The following is a 23,858-nucleotide window of genomic DNA, read 5'->3' as shown; positions in this document are numbered from 1 at the left end:
CTTCTTCCTTCGGCTCGCTTTACCCTCTTGACAAAAGTTATATTTGAGAAGAACTTCCACCTTCACATCCACGCTGCTGCGTGCGTCCGTCTTCCTGCTTCTTTTCAGGAAGGAAAGGTAGCACTTCCTGTCCGCTTTTGGGACGATGATATTTACGCAATCCTTTTACCACTTACCGCAGTCTTGATGGCAAGTGGGATTCTGGGATGGCACTTTGTCACCTAGTTTCGGATTGTTCTTGAATTCCTTCTGGTTTGGGATCTGGCACTGGCACTGAACTGACTGCTTGCTTTGGGTTTCTTTTGGCGGGCTTGGGAAATCACTTGCGTGAAAACCACACCCCCAAATTAGGAGTCATCTCTTTACATAGCAAAATTGGTTTGCTTGGAATCTTTCTGTTTCAGAACAGAAGGGTTTAAGATAAGGTTAGTTGATTTAAAAAAATGAATTCTGGAGTTAAGAGTAGGAATGTGTCAGTGACATGTAGCGATTGTTGATGTGATTAATTTAGTTGTACAGCTATTGGTAGTCCCTCAGAACCCACAGAGTAGGGTGAACCAAGGGGAGGACCCCCCTTGAACTAAGGTACAGCGGAAGAGGAAGAAGTCGAAACCGCAGGTAAAAGAAATGAGGGACGCCACTCCAAGGTGTAAAAAAACCGGTGCCAAGCGCGAGAAGGGCAACGCGCTCGTCATCAAGACCGAACAGTCCAGGTACTTGAACGTCTTGAAGGCGATGCGAAGCGACGTCAAGCTCGTGGAACTGGGAGCCGACGTGCGCAGTATTAAGAGTACTCGTAAGGGTGGAATGATCCTCTAGCTCAAGCACGGCAAGGAGCACAAGGGCACCGCCTACAAAAGTCTGGCGGAAGAAGTCCTTGGCGAAGCAGCTAAGTAAGGTAAGGTACTATGGCAACAGTGCGAGGAGCAGGTGGCCACCGCAGATTTTCGACTACAGAAGAGTGCAGCTGAGAAACAGGTAGCCTTGGTACCGAAGCATTGGGGCTATGCTAGATGTCGTCGATCTGGCTAATGTCGGTACATAAGGTACTTTTAGTCTTAACCCGTTAACGCCCAAGGTGTCTCACAATTTAAATCTTCAAATAAATTTGTTATCAAAGGTCAAGTTCTAATAAAAGAAGCATGATTTGATGGAAAAATGGAAGTCTATGGTGTAGTTCCAAAAAATTCTTCATTGTAGGTCCTCAATATCTGATAATTTTCTCGAGTTCTACTTCAACACAACTTCTACGCTGTCGTTATATTCTGATCCGTATAGATAAAATGCAGCTCTAAACAAGTGAGAGAGATGATAATCACTCAAAAAGAATAGAAAAAGGACTTATAAATTGGGGCAGAAATATAATCCGATAAAGGCCTAAAAGTTTTTTTTTTTTCATTTTTATTTATGTGTATTTTAATTTAAATGCTAATTCTACACTCACGCCTAAAAGTATGCAATGCATGGTTCTTGTAATTTCATGTAGTTTCGACTGCAGTGTTCAACATTTCTCATATTTTTTATCAAATCAAATAAAGAAAGCTTACTATGTGTGGCATAAGCAAACGTTAAAATACTTTAGAAGTTAGATTTTACACAGATAATTATTTCTAATAAAGTAATTGAGTTTTTCCTTCAGCACCCCACAAACTCTCTTTACTTACTCACCATACGTAAACTTTTCAGAAGTTTTTGCCTTTCTCGTACAGCAAGGTGTACCGAAAGGCTATATGTTCACTCCAAAAACGAAAATTTGATAGAGCCCTCGAATGGGTCAAGTGTTATATACCAATCGACTCAGCTCGACGAGTTGAGATGATGTCTGTGTGTATGTATGTGTGTGTGTGTGTGTGTGTGTGTGTGTGTGTGTGTGTGTGTGTGTGTGTGTGTGTGTGTGTGTGTGTGTGTGTGTGTGTGTGTGTGTGTGTGTGTGTGTGTGTGTGTGTGTGTGTGTGTGTGTGTTTTTTTTTTTTCTTCTAAACCATAGGGGGATAAATCTGCTCATCAGACACCCTAACAGGAAGGTTAGGGTAGTGTGGGGATGAGGCCGTCTTCTACAATGCCGGTAGAAGCCAGGACTACTCTCTCCTCGACCCACTAAAACACATTCCTATGGTCGCCAAACCCTACGTCTCTCCGGAACCACCAAAAAGGTATTGCTTCAGAGAGGGGCTAGTGCATATCGCACCCTCAAGGTTAGCTGCCGTAGCCTAGCAGCAACGAACATCGATGACTCGCACTGGAGAGTCCATCACGATAGCATGCTGGCGCTTAGCCAGTTTCCCGAGTGGTCCTCGCCACTCCCTTTGTCCCTTTGTGTGTGTGTGTGTGTGTGTGTGTGTCTGTGTGTATGTATGTGTGTGTGTGTGTGTGTGTATGTGTACAAAAAGGTCACCTCATTTTTAGATAGTAAATATAATCCGATTTCAACAACCGATGGTTCATTCGACGCGGTATATTGCCCCATTGTTTCCTATTGAAAATGGTTCGGATCGGTCCAGCCGTTCCGGAGTTATAGCCATTTAGGTGTTCCGGACCGGTACCCCAGGAAGGGGCCAGATATGAAAATGCAACAAACCCATGCATGCGACCTATCAAACCACTGCATTTTCGATTATCTGATGAACGGGAAGTAGGAAAATGGTCTCACACTATACCTGAACCGGTAGTGTTTCGGAACCGGTTCCGGGTGTCCCGCCGGAAGTGGCCAAATATAAAAGTGAACATAACCCATGCATGCGACACGTCAAATAGCGGCATTTTCGATAACCAGTTGAATGGTGAGCAGGAAAGTAGTTTCAGACTATATTTGAACCGATAGTGTTCCAGAACCGGTTCCAGGTGTCCCGCCGGAAGTGGCCAACTAAAAAAGTGAACCAAACCCAGGCATGCGACACACCAAATAGCGGCTCTATCAATAACCAGATGAACGATAAGCAGGAAAATAGTTTCAGACCATATCTGAATCGGTTGTGTTCCGGAACCGGTTCCAGGTGTCCCGCCGGAAGTGGCCAATTAAAAAAGTGAACCGAACCCAGACATGCGACACACCAAATAGCGGCTTTATCGATAATCAGACCATATCTGAATCGCTAATATAGGAAACTGACGAAGTTGAAGGGGTGAATCCTGCTGAATGCTTCTGATGATGACCGAAAAATAGTAGGTCGAAACGCTTAACGCTAAACAAGCTGTATATCACCGATAATCACCAATCAATCCTCTAAATAACATATCTGAACCGGGTGTGTTCCGAAACCGTTTCCAGATGTCTAGCCGGAAGTGGCCAGTTTAAAAAGTGAACCAAACCCATGCATGCGAAATAGCAAATCATCAAAAATGTTCGATAACCAGATAAACGGGCAGCAGGAAAATAGTCTTTGACCAAGCTCTGACCACACCCAAGATTACCGGCAGTGTTGCAGAATCAGGATTAGATGCATCGCTGAAATAACAACAAAACAAAATCGATACAAGCGATACATATGCGTAAAAGAACAAAATTTTGATGAAAATTCAAGCGATCTTACAAATCACACCATTTTCCTGAGGCGTAACTATACAGTAGGATGAATCAACGTTGTATGGGAAAATTTTAATTTTATAGCACTTAAATTACTGCGCACAATTTTGATGCAACTGGTTGAGCCATCGCGCTCTGTAACACGGTTGAAATTTGAATGGGTTTTATTATATGAAATTTTACTTGCTTGCACTTTTTTTGTCAAATTTTACATGAATCTTATACTGTCGTTCCACGCCCAATTGTCCCATGTTATATGGGAATCCCATATAACATGGGATAATCTTGCGTAGAACGGCAGTATAACCAATGATAATAAAGTAAAGGCTAAACTGTCCAGAAAAAAAATGATGAAATGTCTTGATAATGTTCGGCATCCAGTGCTAGTGAAGGTGGTCAAGCAGTCAACTGAGAGGTTTAAATTTTTTTGCAATTTCTCATCGTAATAGGCTGTTGTAGAAGTAGGGCTATGGTATTGAAAAATCAAAACTTGTTTTATTGAAAAGAAATCGGATCATTTGCATCGGTGTATCAATTCGATCGAAATCCTGCTCCAACGCATGCGTCGAGACAAAAGCGTGCTACCGAATTCCCTGTAATCCACATCGACCGCAGCGATGGTTGGGGTGAAAAGATGAAACAGAAACCAGAATGACGGATGATGAATAAAAGAGAGAAAGAGATAGATAGTAAATTAGGTTGACGGAGTGGCTTGAATGAGAAATCAGTTTTGAGAAGGATGTTATTGAGAATGGATGTGTGTTGTGTAGTGAAGTGAAGAAATAAATTCAAAATTAAAAAAAAGGAATTGTGTTGTGTTTTGAATTATAGAAATCGGCAGAGTTTCCGACAATGGCGTATGTTGGTAGGTACCTATTTATTTACTTACGATTGGAAAATGAAAATAAGTGAATGAAGATTTTTTATGCGGAAGCAGCTATTGAGCGTCATTTTTGCTAGTCCCCTCTGGGGCCGGGGCGAGTGATAGAAAAATAGGGCAAAATGGAGCGATAAGTGGATACTGAAAGGTTTTGAACTTAAAGATTGATTATCACAGCCTCGATCTTATTTGCAGTTAGTGACCAGGATTGAGGGTTTTGGACGGCATCGGATAGTCGTTAACAGTGAAGGAGGATTTTTGTTGGCTTTGATTATGAATGGTTTGTGTAGCGGGATGAAGCTTGGATAAAACGACAATAGCATGCATTTTGAGAACGTGACGGTGTTTGATTGTGTATTTTATTGGCAGTGAAGTGGCAGAAGTAGTGTGGGGGTTGAAAAAGACGTTTCCAGTACGTGACGGTGGATGTTTGACTATGCGTGATTCTCAAGGATCTGACAAATACCTAGTTTCCCATACTCTTTTGCTGCTTTGCGCATATTGTTGTGGTAGTGCTCCTATTATGGTGGGTTACATAAGAATCAAAATGGAATGCGCAACAATAGAATAAAGTCAAATTTTACCTTTCTTATAAGAACTGTGTCCCTGTTGTTTGTTCAAGTGATTTATTATTGAAAAAGAAATAGACGATAGTTTTCATATTTTCCCAAGCAAATCAAGATAAGAAACGCTAGCATTGTGAAATCATTTATTATGTGGTATGATTACTTTTTGAATAAATTTACATCATTTCCACCAGGATTGGCACATTCACTTAAGCAAGGTGATAACTGGTAATAAAGCGTTTTTCTTCACTGTGAAAATTGACTTGCATAATAATACACAAAAACGGCGTTTAAACCGAACATTTTTTTCTGATCTATGTTGTAATATATTTCTTTATTAGTGTCACATGACATCAATTGAATTAAGTTCTTGAATTGAGTTCTAGCGGTAGAAACTGCTTCCTTGACCTGATCGAAATTTATGTACTAACAGGCTACCGTTTTCAATAAAATACTATTAATAGAAACTGAAAATATGTGTACGATTGATCACAATTGCGCAAGTCATACTATTCCTAAAATGATTTCATGAAGGAAAATGTATTCTGATTTTAAATTTCTATTCGGCCACGAATATTATTTAGAGGAAAAATATAAACGTATCTTAATAAGCAAGCATTAAAAAGAAGAGAAAATTTAAGCAAAACAAAGAAAGCTCTAAATCCAACTTTAGATCGGAGTTGGTCAGTATGTCCAAGTTGAATACTGGACCCAGTTGGGTCAAGAAATCCAGCTTTGGACCTGAAACAAAGAAAGTTGGTCCGCTTCATTGGACGTAGATCCAGATGGATCAATAAAAAGTCTAAATCCAGCTCTAGATCGGGGTTGGTCAGTGTGTCCAAGCTGAGCACTGGACCCGGTTGGGTCAAGAAATCCAACTTTGGACCTGAGACAAATAAAGTTGGTCGTCGCTTCATTGGACGTAGATCCGGATGGATCAATAAAAGGTCTAAATCCAGCTCTAGATCGGGGTTGGTCAGTGTGTCCAGCAGTTGTATTTTCTTGAGAGGTAGAATATAAAAACTAAGACTAACATAGTAAAGCGATTGAAATCTTTTGATTTTGTGCTTGATGGACACTTCTGGAGCCTGGTAAGCTCCACCCAAGGGAGCAAGATGAAAATCAGCAGTTGTGTTTTTCTTGAGAGGTAGAATATGTAAACTAAGACTTGCATAGTAGAGTGATTGGAAGTTTCTGATTTTGTGCTAGATGGACACTTCTGGAGCCTGGTATGCTCCACCCAAGAGAGCGAGATGAAAATCAGTAGTTGTGTTTTTATGAGAAGAACAAAATGTAAACTGAGACTTGTAAAGTGGAGTGATTGAAAATTTCAGATTTGGTGCTCGATGGACACTTCTGGAGCCTGGTAAGCTCCACCCAAGAGAGCAAGATGAAAATCAGCTGTTGCGTTTTTATGGGAGGTAGAAAATGTAAACTTAGACTTGTATAGTAGAGTGATTGAAAAAGTCTGATTTTGTGCTCGATGGACACTTCTGGAGCCTTGTAAGCTCCACCCAAGAGAGCAAGATGAAAATCAGTAGTTGTGTTTTTATGAGAGGTAGAAAATGTAAACTGAGACTTGTACAGTAGAGTGACACTTCTGGAGCCTGGTAAGCTCCACCCAAGGGAGCAAGATGAAAATCAGCAGTTGTGTTTTTATGGGAGGTATTATGCTTTTGGTCGAAATACAAAGTGACCGAACGTGCGAAAATTGATTTTTAACTTACTTAGAAATGTCGCAACTCCATTTGGATTAGTGCATATTGTTGCTCTTAATTAGCTTAATGATGCGCAACAGAAAAAAATAGATTCAAATTTACTTCGCAGCTGCAACTTCGCATGTGCTTCTAGCGACGACTTCGATTTGGTGGTGCGACGATAATAGAAAATGTAAACTGAGACTTGTAAAGTAGAGTGATTGAAAATTTCTGATTTTGTGCTCAATGGACACTTCTGGAGCCTGGTAAGCTCCACCCAAGAGAGTGAGATGAAAATCAGCAGTTGTGTTTTTTTCATGAGAGGTAGAAAATGTAAACTGAGACTTGTATAGTAGAGTGATTGAAAATTTCTGATTTTGTGCTCGATGGACACTTCTGGAGCCTGGCAAGCTCCACCCAAGAGAGCAAGATGAAAATCAGTAGTTGTGTTTTTATGAGAGGTACAAAATGTAAACTGAGACTTGTATAGTAGAGTGATTGAAAATTTCTGATTTTGTGCTCGATGGACACTTCTGGAGCCTTGTAAGCTGCACCCAAGAGAGCAAGATGGAAATCAGCAGTTGTGTTTTTTTCATGAGAGGTAGAAAATGTAAACTGAGACTTGTACAGCAGAGTGATTGAAAATTACTGATTTTGTGCTCAATAAACACTTCTGGAGCCTGGTAAGCTCCACCCAAGAGAGTGAGATGAAAATCAGCAGTTGTGTTTTTTTCATGAGAGGTAGAAAATGTAAACTAAGACTTGTATAGTAGAGTGATTGAAAATTTCTGATTTTGTGCTAGATGGACACTTCTGGAGCCTTGTAAGCTCCACCCAAGAGAGCAAGATGAAAATCAGTAGTTGTGTTTTTATGAGAGGTACAAAATGTAAACTGAGACTTGTAAAGTAGAGTGATTGAAAATTTCTGATTTTGTGCTCGATGGACACTTCTGGAGCCTGGTAAGCTCCACCTAAGAGAGCAAGATGAAAATCAGCAGTTGTGTTTTTTTATGAGAGGTAGAAAATGTAAACTGAGACTTGTATAGTAGAGTGATTGAAAATTTCTGATTTTGTGCTCGATGGACACTTCTGGAGCTTTGTAAGCTCCACCCAAGAGAGCAAGATGGAAATCAGCAGTTGCGTTTTTTTATGAGAGGTAGAAAATGTAAACTGAGACTTGTATAGTAGAGTGATTGAAAATTACTGATTTTGTGCTCAATAAACACTTCTGGAGCCTGGTAAGCTCCACCCAAGAGAGCAAGATGAAAATCAGTAGTTGTGTTTTTATGAGAGGTACAAAATGTAAACTGAGACTTGTAAAGTAGAGTGATTGAAAATTTCTGATTTTGTGCTCGATGGACACTTCTGGAGCTTTGTAAGCTCCACCCAAGAGAGCAAGATGAAAATCAGTAGTTGTGTTTTTATGAGAGGTACAAAATGTAAACTGAGACTTGTATAGTAGAGTGATTGAAAATTTCTGATTTTGTGCTCGATGGACACTTCTGGAGCCTGGCAAGCTCCACCTAAGAGAGCAAGATAAAAATCAGTAATTGTGTTTTTATGAGAGGTACAAAATGTAAACTTAGACTTGTAAAGTAGAGTGATTGAAAATTTCTGATTTTGTGCTCGATGGACACTTCTGGAGCCTTGTAAGCTCCACCCAAGAGAGCAAGATGGAAATCAGCAGTTGTGTTTTTATGGGAGGTAGAGAATGTAAACTTAGACTTGTAAAGTAGAGTGACTGAAAATTTCTGATTTTGTGCTCGATGGACACTTCTGGAGCCTGGTAAGCTCCACCCAAGAGAGCAAGATCAAAATCAGCAGTTGTGTTTTTATGAGAGGTACAAAATGTAAACTGAGACTTGTAAAGTAGAGTGATTGAAAATTTCTGATTTTGTGCTCGATGGACACTTCTGGAGCCTGGCAAGCTCCACCCAAGAGAGCAAGGTGAAAATCAGTAGTTGTGTTTTTATGAGAGGTACAAAATGTAAACTGAGACTTGTAAAGTAGAGTGATTGAAAATTTCTGATTTTGTGCTCAATGGACACTTCTGGAGCCTTGTAAGCTCCACCCAAGAGAGCAAGATGAAAATCAGCAGTTGTGTTTTTATGGGAGGTAGAAAATGTAAACTGAGACTTGTAAAGTAGAGTGATTGAAAATTTCTGATTTTGTGCTCGATGGACACTTCTGGAGCCTGGCAAGCTCCACCCAAGAGAGCAAGGTGAAAATCAGTAGTTGTGTTTTTATGAGAGGTACAAAATGTAAACTGAGACTTGTAAAGTAGAGTGATTGAAAATTTCTGATTTTGTGCTCAATGGACACTTCTGGAGCCTTGTAAGCTCCACCCAAGAGAGCAAGATCAAAATCAGCAGTTGTGTTTTTATGGGAGGTAGAAAATGTAAACTGAGACTTGTATAGTAGAGTGATTGAAAATTTCTGATTTTGTGCTAGATGGACACTTCTGGAGCCTGGCAAGCTCCACCCAAGAGAGCAAGATGAAAATCAGTAGTTGTGTTTTTATGAGAGGTACAAAATGTCAACTGAGACTTGTAAAGTAGAGTGATTGAAAATTTCTGATTTTGTGCTAGATGGACACTTCTGGAGCCTGGCAAGCTCCACCCAAGAGAGCAAGATGAAAATCAGCAGCTGTGTGTTTTTATGAGAGGTAGAAAATGTAAACTGAGACTTGTATAGTAGAGTGATTGAAAATTTCTGATTTTGTGCTAGATGGACACTTCTGGAGCCTGGCAAGCTCCACCCAAGAGAGCAAGATGAAAATCAGTAGTTGTGTTTTTATGAGAGGTACAAAATGTCAACTGAGACTTGTAAAGTAGAGTGATTGAAAATTTCTGATTTTGTGCTCGATGGACACTTCTGGAGCCTGGTAAGCTCCACCCAAGAGAGCAAGATGAAAATCAGCAGTTGTGTTTTTTATGAGAGGTAGAAAATGTAAACTGAGACTTGTATAGTAGAGTGATTGAAAATTTCTGATTTTGTGCTCGATGGACACTTCTGGAGCCTTGTAAGCTCCACCCAAGAGAGCAAGATGGAAATCAGCAGTTGCGTTTTTTTATGAGAGGTAGAAAATGTAAACTGAGACTTGTATAGTAGAGTGATTGAAAATTACTGATTTTGTGCTCAATAAACACTTCTGGAGCCTGGTAAGCTCCACCCAAGAGAGTGAGATGAAAATCAGCAGTTGTGTTTTTTTTCATGAGAGGTAGAAAATGTAAACTGAGACTTGTATAGTAGAGTGATTGAAAATTTCTGATTTTGTGCTCGATGGACACTTCTGGAGCCTGGTAAGCTCCACCTAAGAGAGCAAGATGAAAATCAGCAGTTGTGTTTTTTTATGAGAGGTAGAATATGTAAACTGAGACTTGTATAGTAGAGTGATTGAAAATTTCTGATTTTGTGCTCGATGGACACTTCTGGAGCCTGGTAAGCTCCACCTAAGAGAGCAAGATGAAAATCAGCAGTTGTGTTTTTTTATGAGAGGTAGAAAATGTGAACTGAGACTTGTATAGTAGAGTGATTGAAAATTTCTGATTTTGTGCTAGATGGACACTTCTGGAGCCTTGTAAGCTCCACCCAAGAGAGCAAGATGGAAATCAGCAGTTGCGTTTTTTTATGAGAGGTAGAAAATGTAAACTGAGACTTGTATAGTAGAGTGATTGAAAATTTCTGATTTTGTGCTAGATGGACACTTCTGGAGCCTGGCAAGCTCCACCCAAGAGAGCAAGATAAAAATCAGTAGTTGTGTTTTTATGAGAGGTACAAAATGTAAACTAAGACTTGTATAGTAGAGTGATTGAAAATTACTGATTTTGTGCTCAATAAACACTTCTGGAGCCTGGTAAGCTCCACCCAAGAGAGCAAGATGAAAATCAGCAGTTGTGTGTTTTTATGAGAGGTAGAAAATGTAAACTGAGACTTGTATAGTAGAGTGATTGAAAATTTCTGATTTTGTGCTCGATGGACACTTCTGGAGCCTGGCAAGCTCCACCCAAGAGAGCAAGATGAAAATCAGCAGTTGTGTTTTTATGGGAGGTAGAAAATGTAAACTGAGACTTGTAAAGTAGAGTGATTGAAAATTTCTGATTTTGTGCTAGATGGACACTTCTGGAGCCTGGCAAGCTCCACCCAAGAGAGCAAGGTGAAAATCAGTAGTTGTGTTTTTATGAGAGGTACAAAATGTAAACTGAGACTTGTAAAGTAGAGTGATTGAAAATTTCTGATTTTGTGCTCAATGGACACTTCTGGAGCCTTGTAAGCTCCACCCAAGAGAGCAAGATCAAAATCAGCAGTTGTGTTTTTATGGGAGGTAGAAAATGTAAACTGAGACTTGTAAAGTAGAGTGATTGAAAATTTCTGATTTTGTGCTCGATGGACACTTCTGGAGCCTGGCAAGCTCCACCCAAGAGAGCAAGATGAAAATCAGTAGTTGTGTTTTTATGAGAGGTACAAAATGTAAACTGAGACTTGTAAAGTAGAGTGGTTGAAAATTTCTGATTTTGCGCTAGATGGACACTTCTGGAGCCTGGCAAGCTCCACCCAAGAGAGCAAGATGAAAATCAGCAGTTGTGTGTTTTTATGAGAGGTAGAAAATGTAAACTGAGACTTGTATAGTAGAGTGATTGAAAATTTCTGATTTTGTGCTAGATGGACACTTCTGGAGCCTGGCAAGCTCCACCCAAGAGAGCAAGATGAAAATCAGTAGTTGTGTTTTTATGAGAGGTACAAAATGTCAACTGAGACTTGTAAAGTAGAGTGATTGAAAATTTCTGATTTTGTGCTCGATGGACACTTCTGGAGCCTGGTAAGCTCCACCCAAGAGAGCAAGATGAAAATCAGCAGTTGTGTTTTTTTATGAGAGGTAGAAAATGTAAACTGAGACTTGTATAGTAGAGTGATTGAAAATTTCTGATTTTGTGCTCGATGGACACTTCTGGAGCCTTGTAAGCTCCACCCAAGAGAGCAAGATGGAAATCAGCAGTTGCGTTTTTTATGAGAGGTAGAAAATGTAAACTGAGACTTGTATAGTAGAGTGATTGAAAATTACTGATTTTGTGCTCAATAAACACTTCTGGAGCCTTGTAAGCTCCACCCAAGAGAGCAAGATCAAAATCAGCAGTTGTGTTTTTATGGGAGGTAGAAAATGTAAACTGAGACTTGTAGAGTGATTGAAAATTTCTGATTTTGTGCTCGATGGACACTTCTGGAGCCTGGCAAGCTCCACCCAAGAGAGCAAGATGAAAATCAGTAGTTGTGTTTTTATGAGAGGTACAAAATGTAAACTGAGACTTGTATAGTAGAGTGGTTGAAAATTTCTGATTTTGCGCTAGATGGACACTTCTGGAGCCTGGCAAGCTCCACCCAAGAGAGCAAGATGAAAATCAGCAGTTGTGTGTTTTTATGAGAGGTAGAAAATGTAAACTGAGACTTGTATAGTAGAGTGATTGAAAATTTCTGATTTTGTGCTAGATGGACACTTCTGGAGCCTGGCAAGCTCCACCCAAGAGAGCAAGATGAAAATCAGTAGTTGTGTTTTTATGAGAGGTACAAAATGTCAACTGAGACTTGTAAAGTAGAGTGATTGAAAATTTCTGATTTTGTGCTCGATGGACACTTCTGGAGCCTGGCAAGCTCCACCCAAGAGAGCAAGATGAAAATCAGTAGTTGTGTTTTTATGAGAGGTACAAAATGTCAACTGAGACTTGTAAAGTAGAGTGATTGAAAATTTCTGATTTTGTGCTCGATGGACACTTCTGGAGCCTGGCAAGCTCCACCCAAGAGAGCAAGATGAAAATCAGCAGTTGTGTGTTTTTATGAGAGGTAGAAAATGTAAACTGAGACTTGTATAGTAGAGTGATTGAAAATTTCTGATTTTGTGCTCGTTGGACACTTCTGGAGCCTTGTAAGCTCCACCCAAGAGAGCAAGATGGAAATCAGCAGTTGCGTTTTTTTATGAGAGGTAGAAAATGTAAACTGAGACTTGTATAGTAGAGTGATTGAAAATTACTGATTTTGTGCTCAATAAACACTTCTGGAGCCTGGTAAGCTCCACCCAAGAGAGTGAGATGAAAATCAGCAGTTGTGTTTTTTTCATGAGAGGTAGAAAATGTAAACTGAGACTTGTATAGTAGAGTGATTGAAAATTTCTGATTTTGTGCTCGATGGACACTTCTGGAGCCTGGTAAGCTCCACCTAAGAGAGCAAGATGAAAATCAGCAGTTGTGTTTTTTTATGAGAGGTAGAAAATGTAAACTGAGACTTGTATAGTAGAGTGATTGAAAATTTCTGATTTTGTGCTCGATGGACACTTCTGGAGCCTGGTAAGCTCCACCCGAGAGAGCAAGATGAAAATCAGCAGTTGTGTTTTATTTATGAGAGGTAGAAAATGTAAACTGAGACTTGTATAGTAGAGTGATTGAAAATTTCTGATTTTGTGCTCGTTGGACACTTCTGGAGCCTTGTAAGCTCCACCCAAGAGAGCAAGATGGAAATCAGCAGTTGCGTTTTTTTATGAGAGGTAGAAAATGTAAACTGAGACTTGTATAGTAGAGTGATTGAAAATTACTGATTTTGTGCTCAATAAACACTTCTGGAGCCTGGTAAGCTCCACCCAAGAGAGTGAGATGAAAATCAGCAGTTGTGTTTTTTTCATGAGAGGTAGAAAATGTAAACTGAGACTTGTATAGTAGAGTGATTGAAAATTTCTGATTTTGTGCTCGATGGACACTTCTGGAGCCTGGTAAGCTCCACCTAAGAGAGCAAGATGAAAATCAGCAGTTGTGTTTATTTATGAGAGGTAGAAAATGTAAACTGAGACTTGTATAGTAGAGTGATTGAAAATTTCTGATTTTGTGCTCGATGGACACTTCTGGAGCCTGGTAAGCTCCACCTAAGAGAGCAAGATGAAAATCAGCAGTTGTGTTTTTTTATGAGAGGTAGAAAATGTAAACTGAGACTTGTATAGTAGAGTGATTGAAAATTTCTGATTTTGTGCTAGATGGACACTTCTGGAGCCTTGTAAGCTCCACCCAAGAGAGCAAGATGGAAATCAGCAGTTGCGTTTTTTTATGAGAGGTAGAAAATGTAAACTGAGACTTGTACAGTAGAGTGATTGAAAATTTCTGATTTTGTGCTAGATGGACACTTCTGGAGCCTGGCAAGCTCCACCCAAGAGAGCAAGATAAAAATCAGTAGTTGTGTTTTTATGAGAGGTACAAAATGTAAACTAAGACTTGTATAGTAGAGTGATTGAAAATTACTGATTTTGTGCTCAATAAACACTTCTGGAGCCTGGTAAGCTCCACCCAAGAGAGCAAGATGAAAATCAGCAGTTGTGTGTTTTTATGAGAGGTAGAAAATGTAAACTGAGACTTGTATAGTAGAGTGATTGAAAATTTCTGATTTTGTGCTCGATGGACACTTCTGGAGCCTGGCAAGCTCCACCCAAGAGAGCAAGGTGAAAATCAGTAGTTGTGTTTTTATGAGAGGTACAAAATGTAAACTGAGACTTGTAAAGTAGAGTGATTGAAAATTTCTGATTTTGTGCTCAATGGACACTTCTGGAGCCTTGTAAGCTCCACCCAAGAGAGCAAGATGGAAATCAGCAGTTGTGTTTTTACGGGAGGTAGAAAATGTAAACTGAGACTTGTAAAGTAGGGTGATTGAAAATTTCTGATTTTGTGCTCGATGGACACTTCTGGAGCCTGGTAAGCTCCACCCAAGAGAGCAAGATGAAAATCAGCAGTTGTGTTTTTTTGGGAGGTAGAAAATGTAAACTTAGACTTGTAAAGTAGAGTGATTGAAAATGTCTGATTTTGTGCTCGATGGACACTTCTGGAGCCTGGCAAGCTCCACCCAAGAGAGCGAGATGAAAATCAGTATACTGATAGTATACTATAGTTGTGTTTTTACTATTGTTGTGTTTTTATGAGAAGTACAAAATGTAAACTGAGACTTGTATAGTAGAGTGATTGAAAATTTCTGATTTTGTGCTCGATGGACACTTCTGGAGCCTTGTAAGCTCCACCCAAGAGAGCAAGATGAAAATCAGCAGTTGTGTTTTTATGAGAGGTAGAAAATGTAAATTGAGACTGGCACAGTAGAGTAATTGAAAATTTCTGATTTTAATATGTAGAATATGTAAACTGGGACTTGCATAATAGAGCGATTGAAAGTTTCTGACTATGTGCTCGATGTGAGTTAGAATTTGCAAACTTCATAACAAATTTCAAATCTTACGTATTTTGGACAATTGTTAAAGCCATGGTAAGTATTTGAACTTGAACACTATAAAATTATTAATTGTTTTCTACTTTCAGGATAAGTGGATAAATGTTCGTCAGTTTCAATTGTCAAGTACAGTAATGGAAGGCAAAATCATAATGTATTTTAATTATGCTATGTAAAGAAGAGTAGGAGAGGGAAAGGATGTAGAAGTAGGGCTATGGTATTGAAAAATCAAAACTTGTTTTATTGAAAAGAAATCGGATCATTTGCATCGGTGTATCAATTCGATCGAAATCCTGCTCCAACGCATGCGTCGAGACAAAAGCGTGCTACCGAATTCCCTGTAATCCACATCGACCGCAGCGATGGTTGGGGTGAAAAGATGAAACAGAAACCAGAATGACGGATGATGAATAAAAGAGAGAAAGAGATAGATAGTAAATTAGGTTGACGGAGTGGCTTGAATGAGAAATCAGTTTTGAGAAGGATGTTATTGAGAATGGATGTGTGTTGTGTAGTGAAGTGAAGAAATAAATTCAAAATTAAAAAAAAGGAATTGTGTTGTGTTTTGAATTATAGAAATCGGCAGAGTTTCCGACAGCTGTTTTTCCTCACGCCAATCTGACAGGAAAAAACTTACTTTCCCACACCAAATTAGCAGTGCGATAATGTTTCATTACAGCACTGATTTGCGTTGCGTAATGAACCATTACAGCACTGTTTTCAGTTTTGATCAACTTCTTGATGCTTCTGGATGCAGGTTTTAAAAATTTCTGACAACTACACAGCATAACCTGCTATGATCACACTTTCTTAAACATGGCTTTGAACATCAGTGTGGAGTTTGATGATAAAATTTTGTTTAAAATTATCCTCAAATCTTGCCTCAAGTATGTAGTAATTTATAAAATTGCAAATAACGTTGTACGAAACTCGGTGCAGAACTAGATTTTTAAAACACTCATCGTAATTATCCAACTCGGCAAGCCTCGTTAAATAAATGTATGACTCGTGCTGTAAAAATCCTCATTCTGCACCTTGTTGCGTAAACTACTATTTCAGCTCTGCTTATACGTTTAACATAATACATAATATAGGAATATGAGCCATCAATAAGTTTCCAAATTCGATTATGGCTTTGATAAGGTTCTTGCTTTTCTGAACAAGGCTGACACAAATTTCGATTTTCTCTTTAGTCAAGAGGGGCCCCCCCTTCGAAATTTTGGATCGGAATTCAACATTTTGAGGAAGGACACAAATGAATAAACCAATAATTTTTTAAATTTTAAGGTGAAGAGTCCTTAGAAATTTCTTACCAACCCCGATGAGTTAAACGGTTTTGCTTAACTGTTTGAGTATTTTTTTCATCAAATACATTTATTATTTATCAACTCCACCCCCTCATTGACGAAAGAGCACTGTGACAAAAGAAGAAAATGATATTTGTTTCGTTCTAGAGTATTTTCAGGATTCAGGAACACTTCGGCTTATGGCGACGAAAATATCTTAGAGTACATATTCGACGAGAAAGGCGCTATCACCACTAGGTGGATTAATCTGGGTTTTTATATTTAAAAAAGAAAATCGTGCTAAGTGCTGTTCAATTTAATTTGTCTCCTTTGACAGATACGTATTTCGACCTCAACTATATGGTCGTCTTCGTTGTCTCGTATTTACAGGTATTCTACTAACACGCCCAGGTTCATCATCATTCCATGTTTTGATATAAAATTTCAACCAGATATACTCTACACGGCTTCTCCACTTATGTTTGTACTATTCCATGATTGTTTATTCGTGAACAATATGTGAATTTTATGGTGTTATTCTGGGCGCTATCAAAGTTACATCGAAAAGATAATGTGAAATCCCCGAATGAATCCCGGGAGGATATACAGAAGGAATTCAAAGAGTCATATCTGGTAGAGTTCTGAGGGAAACTCAATTGAAATCTTGGTAGGAATCCCTGAAATAATCACAGACAAAATCCCGGGAGGAATTGCTGTATAAATCCCGAGTGAGGATCCCGGCTCATAGAAAGAATTCAAATAGGATTCTCTGAATATGTTTCGACAGAACACTTTGAAAATATACTAAAATGAATCTGTGATGTAATTCCAGAAGAAATCCGTGAAAGAATGCTGGGTAAAATTTCTGCAAGAATCCTTTCAGGATTATCCAAAGCAATTCTGGCAGAAATCCCTGAAGGAATCCCGTAAAGAATACCGGCCAGAAGCTGAGCAGGCATTCCTGCAAGAACCATAGAAGATGCCTCTTTGATCTAGGGTTGCCTGAAAACAATCTCGGAAGAAACATATATTTTTTCATATTTTCTTTTCTGGAGGGATCCCTTAAGGAATAACAGCAGGAATCATGGAATGAATCTTTGAAGGAATTCAGCACAAATCCCTGAAAGAATGCAGAAAATAATAACTAACAGAATTCTTTCAGGATTTTCCAAAAAAACGCCTGCAAAAATCCCTGAAGAGAACTCCGGAGCAATCTCGGAAGCAATATCTGAAGGAGTCTCGGGAATAAACCTGAGAAGATTCTCGAAAGGAATGTCTGAAGAAATCCTGGAAAGAATTCCTGAAGGTATCTAAAAAAAGATCCTCAGCTCATCTAATCTCATCTCAATTCTTCACCCTATTCTCTAGCCTCTACTTTACTGTCTTCATTGTTCTCTATTACAACCCTCTATCCTACGCTCTATCATAACCTTCAACCCTACCATCTGCCCTACTCTCTAAACTATCCTCTACTATAACCACTGCCCTATCCTTTGCCGTACCCTCTAGTCTATATTGTGCTTAATCGTACCGTCTACCCTACTCTCTTCTCTAACATTTTTCCTACCCTCAAACCTACTCTCTATTCTACCCTTCTCCCTACCGTCTACCCTATCCACTACCCTAACCTTCTACCCCACTCCCTCTACTCTATCATTCACCCAAACCCTCTACCCGACCTTCTGCTCCACCTTTCATCCTACCCGCTACCCTACCATCTACCCTTTAGATACGCATATTGCATGGTATTATAGCTCAAAGTATCATTCCGTGGCCCCTAATTTGGGTATGGTCCGCCATCTTGGGTTTCAAAATGGCCGATCGATAGATACCCATATTGCATGGTTTCATAGCTCAAACTCTCATTCTGTGGCCACCATCTTGGATATGGGCCGCCATCTTGGATTTCTAAACAGAGTCAAATGTCGTTTTTTGACTTCTACTCATGAATAGTTACCCATATTGTATAGTATCATAGCTCAAACTACCATTCCATGGCCGCCATCTTGGATATGGTCCGCCATCTTGGATTTCAAAATGGCTTCGGATATTCATTTTTGAGTTCTACTTCTGAAGTCCGATCGATAGATACCCATATTGCATTTTTTGAATGCAAAATTTTTGAAATGCTTCCAGCACGCCAAAAATCAGCAAAAGAAATTGCTGAATTTCAGCAACATTTTTGCTGAATTTCAGCACAACTTTGCTGATCGACTGTCAAAATTGCTGGATGGTTCAGAAAGTTGAAAAATAATTGCTAATACTCAGTAATTTGTATTGCTGAATGCAATCAGCACGCCAAAAATCAGCAAAGTTTGCTGATTACCAGCAAAAATATTTTGCAGTGTAGTATCCGAAGCAGCATTGTCGTTAAAAAGCATATATTCTGGATTTTTTGCCGCCATCTTGGAACCTAAGCCGCCATCTTTAATTTAAATATCCTTGCTACCACCTCCACATCCTAAGGAATGTGTATACCAAATTTGATTGAAATTTCTTGACGCATTTCAGAGTTATGCCTATGTTCCGGCATACATATAAACATACAAATAGAAGTTATCGCTCAGCTTCTGAGACGGATAGACGTGTTAAAAATTCTTTCACGCTTATCGATCAAAGCCAAGCTACGAAATTCTGGAAAGTCCGGTTTCTCGCTGTTCCGGCAGCGCCGCGTACCGTGTTTTCGCGATGAGGCGAGAGAATACGTTCAAAATAGACTACTCCAATTTCCCCCTGAAACCGTCCTACGAGAAAATCCACAGTTTTTGTCGTACGGTCCTCGGTTTAAAGCGGGAAGAAGTGCAAAGACTACAGTGCCACAGAGGTGGATTATGTGCGTTCGTGAAGGTCAGTAACCTGGCCCTCGCTCAAAAAGTGGTCGAAGAGCACGACGAAAAACATGAAGTGGAAAATGACGGGAAGAAATACAAGCTCAGAATAACGCTCGAGGATGGGAGTGTAGAGGTGAAAGTGTACGACCTGCCCGAAGATGTGTCGGAGGCGAAAATAGATGAGTTCTTGAGTGCTTACGGAGATGTAATCTCCATTCGGGAACTGACGTGGGGCGAAGGGTATGAGTTCGGAGGTGTGCCGCTCGGAATCTGGTCAGCCCGAATGGTGCTGAAACACAACATCGATTCGTGGGTGACAATAGACGGCGAACAGGCGTACATTCAGTACAAGGGTCAATTGCAGTCTTGTCGCTACTGTCATGAACAAGCGCACTCGGGTATTTCTTGCGTTCAAAACAAGAAGCTTCTCGTGCAGAAAAGTTATGCGAACGTGGCAAAACAGCTTCCGCCACGACAACATCAAAGAAAGCCGACCGGTGCAAAACAACCGGCATCTAAGCCATCGGGCGCAAAACCAGCCGATCGTCAATCAGCTGTGCCATCGCTAACGTCATCGGAAGCCTTCCCTGCGCTATCCAAACCTTCGGGTCAGAGTGACACCTCTGGAACGACAACACACACTACCAGTCTAGCTACCAATGCAGATTCGGTAGTAACACAAGCCTCGAATACCGAACAACATCGATCGTCAATGCCTGTATCTCACTCCCGAGCATCTTCACCAGTATATGTGATGTCCAACAATACTGCAGCCGACCTCTTCAAAAAACCGGGTGGCGTTTTGGTAAAGCAGACCAAAGCAAACGACAACGATACCGATGAATCCTCTACATCCACGGGCAGCAGACGCAGTCGCCGTATCAAGAAGATCCGAATGGATGGCGACAACGAGAACGAGAGAGATGCAGACTACCAGCTCTAAAATGCCTTTCACATCCTACAATATAGCCTCTATAAATATCAACACCATCGCAAGTCCAACGAAAATAAACGCGCTCCGAAATTTCATCAACAACCAATGGCTCGACATCATATGCCTACAGGAGGTAGAGAACGAGAACCTTACTCTACCCGGTTACACTGTCATCTCTAATATCGACCACACCAAAAGGGGAACAGCGATCGCCCTGAAACAGCACATCTCTTTCTCTCACGTGGAGAAAAGCTTAGACAGCCGTCTGATCGCCCTACGTGTACAGGATACAACTATCTGCAGCGTATACGCTCCCTCTGGCGCGTCTCAACGCGCTGCTCGGGAGGTGTTTTTCAATAGTACTTTGGCGTACTACCTCCGTCATAGAACTCAGCACACCGTCATAGCAGGCGACTTTAACTGTGTGCTTCGGCCATGCGATTCGTCCAGCCCGAACCCAAGTCCCTCGCTCAGGAAGGCCGTTCAACAAATCGGCCTGCTCGACGTGTGGGAACAACTGTGCCCACGAGATCCAGGTTACACTTTCGTCAACCGAAACGCGCAATCTCGGCTTGATCGCATTTATGTGAGCACCGGGCTGCGTGATAAGCTACGTACGGCAAGTACCCATGTATGCTGCTTCACCGACCACAAGGCATTAACACTCAGGCTCTGCCTTCCTCACCTGGGGCGTGAACATGGCCGTGGGTTCTGGACTTTGCGGCCCCATCTTTTGTCCGACGAAAATATTGAGGAGTTTCAGAATCGTTGGCAGTACTGGACACGGCAACGCAGGTCCTACACATCCTGGATGGGTTGGTGGCTATCCTACGCCAAACTCAGGATAAAATCTTTTTTCAAGTGGAAGACGAAACTAGCGTTCGACGACTTCCACAACGAACAACAACGGCTATATGCAGAGCTGCGTTTAGCCTACGACGGCTATTTTCAAAACCCCATGATGTTAACAACGATAAATCAACTGAAAGCTGAAATGCTGAGCCTTCAGCGTAACTTCTCCCACATGTTTATGAGGATTAACGAGACGTACGTATCAGGGGAACCAATTTCGTTGTTTCATCTTGGGGAAAGACGACGAAATCGAACCATCATCACACAGCTGAAAACGGAGGAAGAAAACATTACTGTAGCACCGGAGGAGATCGAAGACCATCTGGTAAACTATTTCTCTAGCCTCTATTCGGAACCCGCGGCAGCACCCGCTGCTGGAGAGCTGAACAACTTCGGCTGCGAAATTTCCATCCAACCGAATGACGAGGCAAACGAGGCTTGCACGAGTGAAATCACGACGGCTGAAATACTCTCCGCGATCAAAACGAGTGCACCGAAAAAATCCCCCGGTTGTGATGGGATTCCACAGGAGTTCTATCACCGCATGTTTGATGTTATCCACCGGGAACTCAATCTACTGTTGAATGAGGCGCTCACCGGCAATTTCCCCTCCGCATTCGTGGAAGGAGTTATCGTGCTGATCAAAAAACGAGGTGGCGATGATACAGCAAAATCATATCGCCCAATCTCCTTACTAAACACGGACTACAAACTCTTCTCTCGTGTTTTGAAGAACCGACTGGAGAGAGTGATGAAAGCGCACCACATCTTGAGTGACGGCCAGAAGTGTTCCAATTCGGAGAAGAATATATACCAAGCAACGCTTGCTCTCAAGGACCGGATCGCAAGCCTACGTCACCATCGTCGCGCTGGGAAGCTAATAAGCTTCGATCTCGATCATGCTTTCGACCGGGTCCGGCATTCCTTCCTTTTCTCCACCATGCGGTCACTCGGATTCAATCAGCAACTGGTAACTCTGCTCTCCCAAATTGCAAACCGCTCTACCTCTCGATTGCTGATCAACGGACATCTCTCGCGATCGTTTGCTATCCAACGTTCGGTGCGGCAAGGGGACCCGTTGTCCATGCACCTTTTTGTACTCTATCTTCATCCACTGGTGTGCAGACTGGAGCGGGCATGCGGTGATGACGACATACTCGTAGCGTACGCAGATGACATCAGCGTGATTTGCACGTCGGCCAGAAGAATCGAAGAGATGAGGGAACTATTTGTGCAGTTCGAGTTTGTTTCTGGCGCTAAACTCAATATGCGTAAAACTATATCGATTGACGTTGGTCTTTGCGAAGGCGGCGAAATAAATATTCCATGGGTTCAGACGGCAAATTCTGTGAAGATACTGGGTATAATTTTCACAAATTCGATTCGATTGATGACCACGACAAACTGGAACGCGCTAGTCGGGAAATTTTCGCAACAAATGTGGCTTCATTCAGCGCGCTCCTTGACGCTACACCAAAAAGTCATCATGTTAAACACTTTTGGAACCTCGAGGATATGGTACCTTTCTTCCATACTACCGCCCCTTGCAGTGCACACTGCGAAAATCACTTCATCGATGGGCATCTTTCTATGGAGTGGTTTGATCGCTCGAATACCGATCATGCAGTTAGCACGTAGCAGAGAGGAAGGGGGGTTAAAACTTCAACTTCCTGCCCTCAAAAGCAAAGCCCTGGCTGTCAATAGACACTTGACGGATATTGGATCACTTCCCTTCTATGAAACGTTTTTCCGACAAGCAAACCCTCGCCGACCAATCCCGATCGACCTGCCCGACGTTAAACAAATTGTCGCAAGCATATCCCAAATTCCTCTCCGGAGCAACCAAAGGTGGAACAAAGTCATCCGGGAGTCGACTGGATGCGTATCTGGCGAAACATTGCTGATCAGCAGATTCCATCAGCGCAACGAAGTCTGCTATACCTAGCAGTGAATGGGAAGATTGAACACAGAAAACTGTGGTTCGTAATGCAAAGAGTGGAAAGTGAAAACTGTTTGCACTGCCATTGCCAAACAGCAGAGACCATCGAGCACAAATTTCGCTCCTGTCCCCGTGTCGTACCAGCTTGGACGCTTCTGCAACAGAAGATAGGTAGTATCCTGAATGGATGGAGCAGACTTTCATTCCAGGAGCTGATTAGGCCTGTCTTAAGGGGCATTAATAGACGAACACGTGTTAAAATTCTAAAATTACTAGCCGAATACATCTGTCATGTTAATGAATGTAACAATAGAATTGATGTAGGAGAGTTAAATTTTAAATTAAATATTATTTGCTAAACAAAAGCTATAAAATAAGAACTGTAATAACGATTTCATATTATGACCAATAAAGCCTAATAAATTAAAAAAAAAAAAAAATAGACAAACATGCAAACATATAAACATACAAGCATGTAAACATGCAATCATACATACATCGACTTTTGTATGTATTGATTAACAACTCTGCCGAAGAAATGAACTGTAAATTATTAACCATTGTCAAGATTCCAGGGAAATAACTTGTTTTTCGCATTGGAAATGATGCTCACAGATCGTGACAATATGCATTCTTTGCAGTATCGTTTACGCCACTTAGTGAACCAGTCACATACTATATTGTCCACTATGAGCAAGGTATGGATGTGGAGAACATCTTCTCTGACGAAAGTATTCTAAAATGTTGCATAATTCTGGAGATATTCACATCCAAAGGACTGTCCTATTTATAGGACGCTGGGCGTTCGAGGCATCTGTCCTATAAATAGGACGCTGGGCGGATATGGGTTAATGAAGCGGAATCGATTATCAACGTTACTTTTTGTAGTCCTGGCCCAATCAGTGATTCGAACTGGAGACGATGGCTACATAACAATCACGTAGCGATTCGCTAGATTAACGACTACAACAGCAGAAGGCAACGGGTAGAGGAAGAGGCGACTAGTTCGAGGCCAAGCCCTCGTAGGGGGTCGTTCAAATACGACGTCCATCATTTAGGGGGAAGGGAGAGTCTGCGAAAGTGTGACACGCCATGTATAAGGTGTA

This window comes from Aedes albopictus, chromosome 1, assembly GCF_035046485.1.
Source record: "Aedes albopictus strain Foshan chromosome 1, AalbF5, whole genome shotgun sequence".
Taxonomy (NCBI): domain Eukaryota; kingdom Metazoa; phylum Arthropoda; class Insecta; order Diptera; family Culicidae; genus Aedes; species Aedes albopictus.
Note: the sequence above shows the minus strand (reverse complement) of the source record.